Source organism: Eubalaena glacialis, chromosome 19, assembly GCF_028564815.1.
Source record: "Eubalaena glacialis isolate mEubGla1 chromosome 19, mEubGla1.1.hap2.+ XY, whole genome shotgun sequence".
In the NCBI taxonomy this organism is placed as follows: Eukaryota; Metazoa; Chordata; class Mammalia; order Artiodactyla; family Balaenidae; genus Eubalaena; species Eubalaena glacialis.
The window spans coordinates 31,146,483-31,159,139 of NC_083734.1; the positions used below are offsets into that span (position 1 = coordinate 31,146,483).

The 12,657-nt window shown below is 33.1% G+C and overlaps 1 non-coding gene across 1 annotated transcript; it reads right to left on the reverse strand.

Annotated features, from left to right (window-relative positions):
• Positions 1–321: 321 nt before the first annotated feature.
• Positions 322–454, reverse strand: LOC133080983 (small nucleolar RNA SNORA31). The gene has a single exon (XR_009698660.1). It is a non-coding gene; the product is annotated as a small nucleolar RNA SNORA31 (small nucleolar RNA).
• Positions 455–12,657: the final 12,203 nt, after the last annotated feature.

Consider the following 12,657-nt stretch of genomic DNA (forward strand, 5'->3'; position numbering starts at 1 on the left):
GGGCTCTTGGTTGTGGTGTGTGGGCTTCTCTCTAGTTGTGGTGTGTGGGCTCAGTAGCTGTGGCACGTGGGCTTAATTGCCCCATGGCATGTGTGATCTTAGTTCCCAGACCAGGGATCGAACCCATGTCCCCTGCGTTGGAAGGAGGATTCTTAACCACTGGACCACCAAGGAAGTCAGTATGCTTTTCTTTTTGCTCTAATTTTTAACTCAAATTTTGGATTCTTTTTTCGAGTAAAACAGGATCTTCACTGTTTACAAGGTTATTTCTGAGTTGCAAACATTCTCTCTCCATATTTTTCCTTGTATTACCATGTTTTTCTCTGTAGTCTCCTATCCAATCTTGGCTGCCCAATCAGACAAACAGGAAGTGCGAGGACATTTTCCTTTTGCATCAGTAGTGGAAACCTTGGCAGTAGACAGTAACTGCACCAGGTCTGCCAAATAGATGCATTCTATAATTTTCATCATGTATTCTACGTACCCAATGTTGTCTTCCTATGAAAATCTTGCTATTGCCTTATGGCATTCACTGTGTTTCATTACAATATTTAACTATCCTCAAAGTTAGAATCTTCTTTCATTTACAAAATCTGAGAACCAAATTTTCAGTTCTCCAGTAGGTGTGAATTTAAGTTGGCTAAAAGGAGACACATTAAGCCTAAACTAAACATTTAGCAACTGTTCTGTTAATTTGATTGTTATGATGGTCAATCATAAAGTGAATGGTAATTTTTTTTATTCTTTTAATTGGGGTATAGTTGCTTTACAATGTTGTGTTAGTTTCTGCTGTACAGCAAAGTGAATCAGGTATATGTATGCATATATCTCCCCTTTTTTGGATTTCCTTCCCATTTAGGTCACCACAGAGCACTGAGTAGAGTTCCCTGTAGTATACAGTAGGTTCTCATTAGTTATCTATTTTATACATAGCAGTGTATATATGATGATCCCAATCTCCCAATTCATCCCATCCCCCATTACCCACTTGGTGTCCATATGTTTGTTCTCTACGTCTGTGTCTCTCAGCTTTGCAAATAGGTTTGTCTGCACCATTTTCTAGATTCCACATATATGTGTTAATATATAATATTTGTTTTTCTCTTTCTGACTTACTTCACTCTGTATGACAGTCTCTATGTCCATCCATGTCTCTGCAAATGGCACAATTTTGTTCCTTTTTATGGCTGTGTAATATTCCATTGTATATATGTACATCATCTTCTTTATCCATTCATCTGTCGATGGGCATTTAGGTTGGTTCCATGACCTGGTTATTGTAAATAGTGCTGCAATGAACATTGGGGTGCATGTATATTTTAGAATCATGGCTTTCTCAGGGTATATACCCAGTAGTGAGATTACTGGGTCATATGGAAGTTTTATTTTTAGTTTTTTAAGGAAGCTCCATACTGTTCTCCATAGTGGCTGTACCAATTTACATTCCCACCAACAGTGTAAAAGGGTTACCTTTTCTGGACACCCTCTCAGTATTTATTGTTTGTAGATTTTTTTTGATGGTGGCCATTCTGACCAGTGTGAGGTAATACCTCATTGTAGTTTTGATTTGCATTTCTCTAATAATTAGTGATGTTGAGCATCTTTTCATGTGCCTCTTGACCATCTGTATGTCTTCTTTGGAGAAATATCGGTTTAGGTCTTCTGCCCATTATCTGATTGGGTTGACTGGGTTGATATTGAGCTGCATGAGCTGTTTGTATATTTTGGAGATTAATCCCTTGTAAGTTGCTTCATTTGCAAATATTTTCTATAATTCTGAGGGTTGTCTGTGAATGGTAAATTTTTTAAATAAGGGACAAGGAGATATTTGGAGATAGCAGGATGCAAAGCCAGAAACTACATATACCCTGTGCTTCAGATAGATCTGTGTTGCCTAACTTCTGACCTCAAATGCTCTTTACACACATGGGCATGTCAATGGGGACTTGACTACTTGGCTGTTGAGTCTCCCTCTCTTCTGTTTTATAGGGTTTATAATATTTCCCTGGTCAAATGACTCAGCAGAGGGTGAGGAGATGTCATGAGACTGTGAGATGTTTCCTCTACATGATCTCAGAGCAGGAAATAGTAACCTTGGCATATACTTTCATATTTGCATGTGAGCAGAAAGAAACAACCACACTCAACTGAGTGCTGTAATGTTAGACAAGCTCAAAATATTTATAGAAAAAATGAATGTATAGATTTCTATTTTAATTTAAAGAGAAAACTTTAAGAGAGTAAGGAGACTAAATAAAAGCTTGTTTTATTGTTATTCTCTAATATTACACTTTGTGAGTCTCACATTTTCAAAGGATGCTTTTTCCCCAAGATGATTATCAGTTTGATGACTTTTATTATTTTAGAAATTTATTAAAAGTACAATAGTTGATGGTAGAAGAAAATACTGTTTTCAAGGGCCAGGAGTCCAGATAACATTGGGCAGCATCCGATTTTTCCTTCTCCATTAGCAATCCCTAGGGCTTCAGGCGAACAGAGCATCTCACAATCTATATCGATTCACTGCTCAGAAGCTCTTTGAAGTCACATTAGGATTTTGGTTTCTAGTGCTTTGGAACATTATCTGTTATATCGTACACTAGAAAATGCTTATAGTGTCATGTTCAGGTTCCTTTAAAGGGCCATATTTTGGGGGTTTTTCTTTTGTTATAGGTTGATGATAACTGAGCTTATTATTAATGTTGTATTCACACATGATCAAAAGTGTAATCATTTTCATTGAATTGGCCAATTATTTTTTAAAATATATTTAATAAATGTTTCTTCACAAAATTAAACTCTTTTCTTCCCTAAATCATCTCAATTTTTATGACTCCCTTTAGAAAGAGACTTGTTTAGATAGAGACTCACTTTTAAAAATTTTGCTTAATCAAATGGTGGTGAATGACATCTTAGAGAAAAGTAAGAGCTAGAAGGAAACTGATCACCTTCAGGTAAAGCCCCATACTTTTATAGAGAATAAACTTTAGCTAAAATGGTAAACAACCTTTCTAAATACATAGATTTAGTTGACAACAGATGAAACATGAGAACAGAAACATGCCCTGAATTCAGAATTCAGCTTGGGCTTTCACAGATTTCAATAGTGTGTATTTGAGTGATTTGTGGGGGAGAAAAACACACCTATTGTACAATGCAGGCAACTTTAAGAATTGTATTCCATATTTTTATTGTCTTATTTATCTCTCCCTGTTTTTAGCAACTAGACAGATCCTGGACCTTTTGAATAGTGATTAAATGTTGGAACTCCTAAAGAATCAGCTGGATTTGATTTTAAATTAAAAATAAATTTCTAGATACCACCATTTTAAAACAGTAAATTTAAGAAAGTTATTATTTTGTAGCTAATCATGTAAAAAAGATAGCATTGCTTCTGATTTTTAAATTCCATTTTATATAACATTGAACAATAGATGTCACTGTTTGGCCAATAAAAATAACTATAGAATTATTTAATTTGATTATTTTTCTTCATAAACAATCCTTGTGCTGAACAGATAAGTTACAGGGTTCTGGTAGAAAAATCTCAAACAGTGGCAGCATCTTTTAAATATTAATATCTGGTTGTGTTTTCTCTAAAAAACACATTAATACATTAAATCCATTACTTTCTGAATCATTTTACATATAGCTAATTTAAAGCTGCTCATTTTATGCCTTTATATTAATGTTTTGACAATTAGGTGTCATTACAAAGAGAGTTAGAATAAGGTTATTTGAGGAGTATGGGCTCAGGTCAAGAAAGAAACCTCTCAGAGTATGATTAATTGTATTTTAAGTCCATGTAATGTCTAGTAAGCTAACTTGATTGACAGGGAATCTATACAAAATGGAAATTAGGGATAGAGAGGCCAAGAAAGAAGAGATATTGAAAGTAATGCAATTTGATCCAATTGTGAGGGATGGAGAAGTGATGGACTCTGATCCAAATTTCATGGATGGAGTCAAGGCCATATTCAAATTTATATTAATTTTGTGTAAACAAATCAGAAGTTTTCAAGAAGCTAAGGTGAAGTTGCTAAGCAGCTGGCAACAGGAAGGTGACTTGGAAGAAACAGTAGGGAGTGTTTGGAGATTGTTTAATGATAGTGTATTTTTTTTTTTTTTTTTTTTACACCTGAGGCATATTATAGAAAAAAATTAGTTTAAGGTACAAGAAAACTGTTAAAATTTAACATCTGCTTTCTTAAGTTTTCCATAGATTATAACATATTCTGCCAAAGTCCTAGGAAGTGCGTGCCTGATGCCAAAAAAAAAAAAGAATTCAGAAAGTTTGGTGAATGAGCAACAACCAGGCCCTAAATCTAACAAGCTGTATATCCTAATTGCATTTGTAAAGTGGTTTAGGATTTATGAAGCACTTTCACACTTTCACACTAATTATCCAGGCTGCTCTCTGACTCCTCAACCCATTGCAAAATGACTTCTGGAACAACCATTTCACTCAAGCTGATCTCTCAAATGTTATTAATGACCCACAAATTGTCAAAAACCACCAACCTGCTCTTAAGTCCTTATTCTATTCAATCACTGCTTTTTCTTTTTTTTTTAAATATGGTAAAGTACTCTCTCTCCTTTAATTTCTCTCTTCCCATGCTTTCTGTACCACTTTTTTCCCCTGGTTTTTCTTCTACCTTTCTGACCTCTTCTTATTTTTCTTCTCTGACAATTTTCCACTATCCTGTCCCTTAAATATTTGTGTTCTCAGATTTCTGCCTCTGACCCTTTTCTCTCTGAATGCTTTTCTGAATAGTTATGTTGGTGGGGAACATTTGAGCTACCTCCTGCACAATTGTTATTCAACAAATAATAATTTCCCCTATGTACTGGGTACTGTTTCAGGTGCTGGGGACACAGGAATCACTGGAAGTGTTATTGTCTCTTCCCTCAGTCCTTTAGTCCTTTAGTTCATTAGTTAGGGAAAGGGCATGTGTGGGAATATACTGAGTAATTGACTAATGTATCTACAACTTCTCCTTCAAGGTCCTCACCCTTCAAATACATTTTCTTGTGCTCTCAGTCCCTACCCTAGCAGTTAGGAAATTAGATCACACATTTGAGGAGAGGGTTATTAACATCGAAATTCAGGGGAAAAGAAATGGGTCAAAATACTATTTTCAAGTATTAAATAGACTTTTGGAACTGGCAATAAAAGACATGGTCTTGCAAGAAAAGGATTTTAGAAGTGCAAGAGGGCAAGTTTTTGGTTTTCTAAAGCATAAAGTAAATTCTGTAACAACAGAGTTTTTCCTGCCTGCCTGCCCAAATAAGATCCCAAGGGCTATTGAATAGGAGGAAACAAGAGAGATAGAGGCATGATCTGTGTCCTCTTCCCTTTGAGCCATTTCCTAAAGGGTAGTGGTAAAACACTGCAATGATTTAAGTACCCAAGGAGCGAGGTAACCTATGTTCAGATTGCTGGTTGGATTCCTAGATTCTGACAACTCTTCTACAACTCTTCCTAGATTCTGACAACTCTTCTACAAGTATAGAGAGAGCTGCATGTGGCCAAGTAATGGCTGAATCCAAACTTACAGAGCCTCAGGGCAGGTCTCTGGTAGGTGGCAGCTAAGAGTCAAGTATTTTCCTGTAGGGTTGAGGGTGGCAGAGATGTGACAGTGATGCCAAAGCACCTGGGGGAGCCCTGTGGCTAAGACAAATGAATAGCATTAGCAGGTGTGCCATGGAGTTTCTTTCTAGATGTCAGGTTGGAAAGCTGAGGCCAGGTAGGTGCCAGAGTGAAGAGATGACCCCTTCCCTAGAACAACTCTTTGCCAGCTCAAGCAAATGCTGAAAACCAGGCATTCACTTGTGGCGACTGCTCACACAAAAATTTTACTTTCTGCCATTGGACAGAGTGATTTCTCAAAATAGATTTTTTAAACAAAGATAGCTGTACTTTCCTCCTATTCTAGCTAGGTGAAATTGATGGAAAAATAGAAATATCTGCACGTGAGTGTTGAGTACATACAAAGCATCAGGGATCCTGGGAGATGTTAATGATATAAGCTAAATAAGAAATTGTCCCTGCCCTCAAGGAGCCTACATTTTATTGAAAAAGATAATGTTGAGCCGGCTTCTGGCTGATTTTCTTTTTATTACACCAAAGTATTCAGCATATTTACTGCTTTGAATGTCCCATCCTTTCATTTTGAGTCTACCAGGTTTCTCCTTTCTCATTCGAGATTTAGGGATGAATCATTTTGTGAAGTTTTCCCCTGCCCTTTTGGCTAAATTAACTATCAACTACTATATTCCCATAGCACTTTTTATATAGGATAGCACATTTTTTAATATATTTCTCAGTTGTACAAGGCTTTGTCTCCTCATTTAAATGATAAGCTCCTTAAAGGCAGAGACAGTTATATACCCATTTTTTCTGTCTTTAGCATCTAGTACATAGAAGATTATGAAGAAAATCTTATTTTCTTGAAAATTTTTATGCTGATTCTCCAGAATCACTCTGTATGATTAGTGTTGTATTCTTTAGACTTTTGTTTTTTTAACAGATTTGAAAATAATGAAGGATGCAGACAGTCAAATTACTTGTTTGAAGTCACATAGCTATGAGGTGGCAAAGCTTTGAACAAACAAAAAATATCTGACTCTAAATCTGCATTGTTACTCACTTAGCTCACTTGGTTCCAATCTTGGCATTTAGAACTGTGTCCAGATAGTTGTATAAGATTAACAATTTAAATTTGCTCATGTGGCCCAAAGCAGTCTTCTCTTTCTTGTCCTCACAAACCTCATGACAAACCTAAACCTCAACATGCTATATTAACTGGTTCCATGTTGTAACTTTTATTTTCAATTAATTATTTCAGAGTAAAACCCTCTGTACTTGTTGCTTTGATGTCTTCTTCCATTTTCCTACCCTGACTATTTCATTCATTTCTTCCTTTGCCATTTAAGCCCTTGTATTCTAGCTCTGACATGTTCAGTATCACCTCAAACACACAGGTACAGAAGACTGCCTGGGTCTGTCCAATTTTTATATTCAATTATTGATTTGGTTCAATATCTTCTATAAGCCATTACCTTCTTTTTAATTTCTGAGATTACTTTTATTTAAGATTAGAAAGGAAATGCCTTAAATATGGAAAAAAAAAAAAAAACATTTCAGAAAAAAAGCCATGTTAAGATTTTCTATCAGCAGTTGCTCTTTTGGAGAATAGAAAGAATTGCACAAAATATTCATAAGTGACAGGTTTATTCTGAGGATAATATTCTACACTTTGAATAACAATTTTACATTTTTTTTAGTATCAACACATGCTAGAAACTGTGTTTCTTCTATTAGAATGATATTTTAAATCAGTAATCAAGTTGAAAAGGAAAAATCATTCATTCATTCATTTAACCAACACATAAATATTTATCTAGGGCTCTCATACTATTTTATTATGTAGATTGTTAAAAATAACTTTACTGAGAAAATCAATAGAATAATAGTGTAAAACCTTACTATCACAGATTAATTGTGCAAAGGAGAATTTGAAATTATGTATTTAATTATTATGTTTTTTAAAAACAGTTTTATTAAGTGCAAGTTCATGCAGCAATTCAAAATGTTTGTCCACTACAAGAATGGACAAACAAGAAAAGCTACTTTAATTACTAGATAAACATAGCTTGTAATTAGCATGTCAACTTTTTTGTGTGCAAATGAATGTTTCCAAAGAACTGAAAGTATTTACTTTTCTCACTTTAGAAGCTCTGACATTTTCTGAACAATCTTATTAAATCATTAATTTACAATCCTCCTTTTTAACTTCAGGGCATCTGTGTGAACTGTTAGCAATTCTCTTTTAGTGGACCCCAATTAATTTACTTTCTAAGTTTTTTCATTTATATAAGATCTTATTTTCTAATGTTCCTATTAAATTTTATGCTATGTGTTTTGAGATCATTTCAAGTACCATGTATATTCTCAGAAAAAAATTAATGTCAGTGGAAATATAATGGTGCACTTGTTAAGGAAGAATGTCAACTCAGCAGAAACAATTATGCTAAGACTAGTTAGCAAGCAAGTGGTTTTTTTTACTAAAAGAGAGATTTTAAGTTGTGTTCTGCAGATGTAAAAATCCATGGGAAAAATATATAACTATATTTGTAAAACTGTGTGTATATATGTATGTACATGTACACAAATGTAAATATGTTTGTTTATACAGCCTTTACAATGGAAGAGCTAAGAAACTCTACCTGTGAATTGCTCTCAGAACTTACCATTTGTGCCCAATTTCCAAATCTGTAACAGATAAGCAAAAACTAGATAAAAAGCCACTAATAACATATATATGTATATATATATATATACACACTGTGTGTGTATATGTGTGTGTGTGTGTGTGTATATATATGTGTGTATATATATATATGTGGCAAATGATACATTCAATATTATCCTGTAGCCTTTGTATCCACTTTTCAGCAATGGGTGCCATTAATTACCTACGTTGATATGCTGCTCTTCCTTACTTGCTAGGCTTAACATAGAATAAAAGTCTCCTTAGTTTGGTTGAAATTGATTAGAATTTATTATAAGAAATGTTATTGATATGTAGTTTTTCTACAAAGTCATGTATAAAATGCATAAATCATTGTTTATGTTATTTATATTAACAAATCATCAAAATAGAGTAGCAAGCTATCTTATTAAGGGTGTGACAAAGTTAAATAAAACACCCAAATACAACAGTTTAGGGAAGGGTCAAAAAACAAAAGGAAGTCAGGACATAAAGAGTCAGAGAGTTATAGAGATAGAATGCATTGCCTAGGGCTGGGGAATGGGGGGATTAAGGGATGATGCCTAGGGGGTGCAGGGTTTCTTTTGGGGGTAATGAAATGTTTTAAAATTAATTGTGGTGATGGATGCACAACTCTGAATATACTAAAAACCAAAGCTATTTAAAAAAAAAAAACTTCTTAGAGAAAACAACTACATTTAGATGGTCATTACATTCACTGCACTTCTGTTGGGACATTTACGTATTTCTGAGTGTGAAAAGTAAGCCCAAACAAAGCAGTAGTCATGTAAATATTGTTGCAGTCTCATAAGGACACAGGCTCATAGGAGCCCAAGTTTGATGTTCAGGCCTACTAAAGCCAACAGGGCTCATTTTGGAGAAAGGAGAGCCATAGAGAAGTGAGACATACATTCTGTGTGCAGATTCTTCCTCAGATATTTGCTAATTCTAAAGTTGTGCATGCATAGAAGAATATTCAAAAGGAAAAAAAAATAAAGCAGTATAAAAGAGATTTAAAAACTTAGCAGATAATTTAGCAAGCTCATAGTTATGGGAAGAGAGTTTTCATAAAGGTGGAGAATTTCAGTTAAGATGTCAAACATATTATACTCTAAAATTAAGGATAAACCAGAAATATGGATCAATGTGATATACACTTACTTTATGAGTCTTCAGAAAGAAAAAGAATTCCTCTTTGAAGGAACATAACATCATCCAGAATTTCCACATTACCTCATAAATAATGTCCAGTATTCAATCAAAACTTACTAGACATGATACCAAAAAGCACCAAATAACTGAAATCAACAAGAGAAAAGATAATTAAAAGGCCACAAGTAAGCCAGATGTCACCAAAGATCAGAGATATATTTTTCAAAGAGTCAAATGGAAATCCTAGAAATGAGAATAAAAGCTGAAATTTTAAAATTCAACGCATATGTTTAATAGTTGAGGAATAGAGGATTAGTGAAATGAAGGTCATTAGATAATGTTCAGATTGAATGAATAAAAACTAGATAAATAGTATGAGATATGTAAAACACAGTGAAAACTACTAACATATTTGTAATTAAAGCCCAAATAGGAAAGAGATAGAAAGAGACAAAAGTAGATATTTGGGGGGGGGGGAGGTTGATAATTTTCCAAAACTGACCCCCAAAAAATGACAGATTAAAAAGTTCTACAAAACATAAGAAAGAGAAATAAAAAAGAAAACCACATCTTGTCACATCATAGAAAAAACAAAGCTGATAATCAAAGACAAGCAGGAAAACTTATGAGTTCCTTCAAAGGAGAGTTAATTTTTACTAGAAATGGCAGAATGAGTAAAACAAAACAAAAAAATGACATCTTTTAAGTGCAAAAAATTTAAAAATAGAATAATAGCCAACCAAAACTTTTACAAAAAACAAAAAATACATTTCAAAAATGAAGGTGAAATAATGACTAAATATTTAGTCTGAGAGCAAAAATCACCAACAGACCTACTCTTATGTTCATATATTTGAATTATTCTAGAAGAGAAATGATCTCAAGTTGATGCATGGTAAAGGACTGAAGAATTAAGAACACCAGAAAAAATAAACAAATGAATAATTTAAATGAATGCTCACTGTTTATATTCATTTATTAAAAGCATAGAAATATATGTACAATTAAATGACAAAAAGTAAAGCTGAGAAAAAATGAGTTAAAGCATTTTAAAATAGTTCCATTTCTAGAAGGAAATATTTTAAAACACAACTTAATAAGAAGGATGTATGCTATAATTTCCAAGATGACCATAAGTGAAGAGCTCAGAATATATGTCACAAACAATTAGAGGGAAAATAATAAAAAAAATAATAATAAAAATAACTTGATTAATACAAAGGAAAGAAAAGAAGTGGGAAAAATAATTAAATACAGAGTGGATATAAGGAAACAAATAATACTCTCATATCCATAAACTTAAAGATATCAGAAGTTACATTAAATGTGAATGGAGGAGATGTTCTAATTAAAAGACAAAGATTACAATCTGGATTAAAATAAAACAAAATGAATTAGAATCCACTATATATTGCTTATAAAAAATGAACATTAACTATAAAGAACAGAAAGATTCAAAAGAAAAGAATGGTAAAATACAGACCATGGAAATACAAACTTAAGAAAAACTATTATACCTATACTAATATTAGAAAGTGCAGAATTTCAGGCAGAGAAAATTACAAGGGACAAAGAAGGAATTCAACAGGAATATATAATAACCTTAAACTTATATGTACTAATAACATAGCCTCAAAATATATAAACTGAAGTCTGTCATAACTAAAAGGAGAAACAGATAAATCTACAATCAAAGTTTAAAATTGTAATATCTTTCTTGGTAATAAAACTCACTAAGAGTTACAGAAGATTTGAACAACATGATTCACAAACTTGATCTAAAAATCATAGGTATATAGCAATCCCTATAATTATAACACATTGGTAAAAATAAAAATAAGAAAAAAAAGAACATTTTGACTATTTGAGTATTTAATTTTCTGATTAATAAAGTATAACATTATAATATAGATGAATTAGTTTTTGGAAGAAAATTTATAATTCTAAATTCTTGAGCTCAAAAAATTAGAAATAAAAGTGGAAGTTAAACAAAATAAGGAAAATGGAGTTAATAAAAAAGAAAGCAAGTATACAATAAAGAAAGCAAGTATACAATAAAGAAAGCAAATATACAATAGAGAAAATAAAATTGTTTCTTTGAAAAGACCATATAATTTATAAACATATCATAAGTCCGATTAAGGGGAAAAAAAAGAAAAGGCACAACTTAGTATCAGGAATGAAAAATTCAAAACCAATAATATGGACATTAAAGATAATGAGTACACTATAGTTCTAACAATAAATTAATACCACTTATTAAAGCTGGTATAAGAAAAAGCACTAAATCTAAATCTGAATAATCTTACATACACTAAATATGTTGAATCTGTAAAATCTTCCCATAAAGAGAACTCAGAGTGAGATAGGAGTCATTGGGTGAGCAAGATGTTGCTCCCAATAAACAATGATTTGACAGCCATCTACAGACAAAACGCCTTTGTGGGAGATTTGTAAAACTCCAGTAAAGCCCAAGACTAAGGACAGTCACTTTGAGAAGGCAGGACAATGACCTGGTGGCAGGTTTGCCCAAAATGGTCCCTGTTGCAGTCTGAAAGAAGTCCTATGTTCCCATGGATTTAGTTCCACTTGACTCTGGTCCTGCAACTAGCCCCATCTGCTGCTGACCCTGGAGGCATGCAGGTGAGCAGGCCCTGGCTCCAATCAGAGCCGAGAGAATAATCTTTAGAAGATAACAGAGAATACCTTTATGATTTGGAGTAGATAGAAATTTATTAAATAGGGTCTAATCATTAAATAAAAAATTGATAGTTTGAACTTCATTAATCTATAAGCATTCCAGACTGGAAGAAGATATCTGCAATACATATATCTAAAGAAGAATTCAAGACAATACATATATTGCACAAAAAAGAATGGCTAAATAACCAGTAAGCATATGTAAAGATGTTAGCATTAGTCATTAGGAGAAAAAAAACAACAAAAAATTAAAACCATAATGAGGTACCTTTGCACACACATCAGAAAGTGTAAAATTAAAGTTTTAAAAATAACAATACTAAGTGTAGGCAAACATATGGAGGACCCATAAAATGCTGGTGGTTGTATAAAATTGGAACAAATCCTTTGAAAAACTCTTTGGCATGACCTATGATGCTGAATATACACATATTATGAATCCAAGAATTCCATTCCTAGGCCTACTTAACATATAAATGTGCACCAAAGGACACATGTAAGAATGTTCATAGCATCATTAGTAACTGTTTAA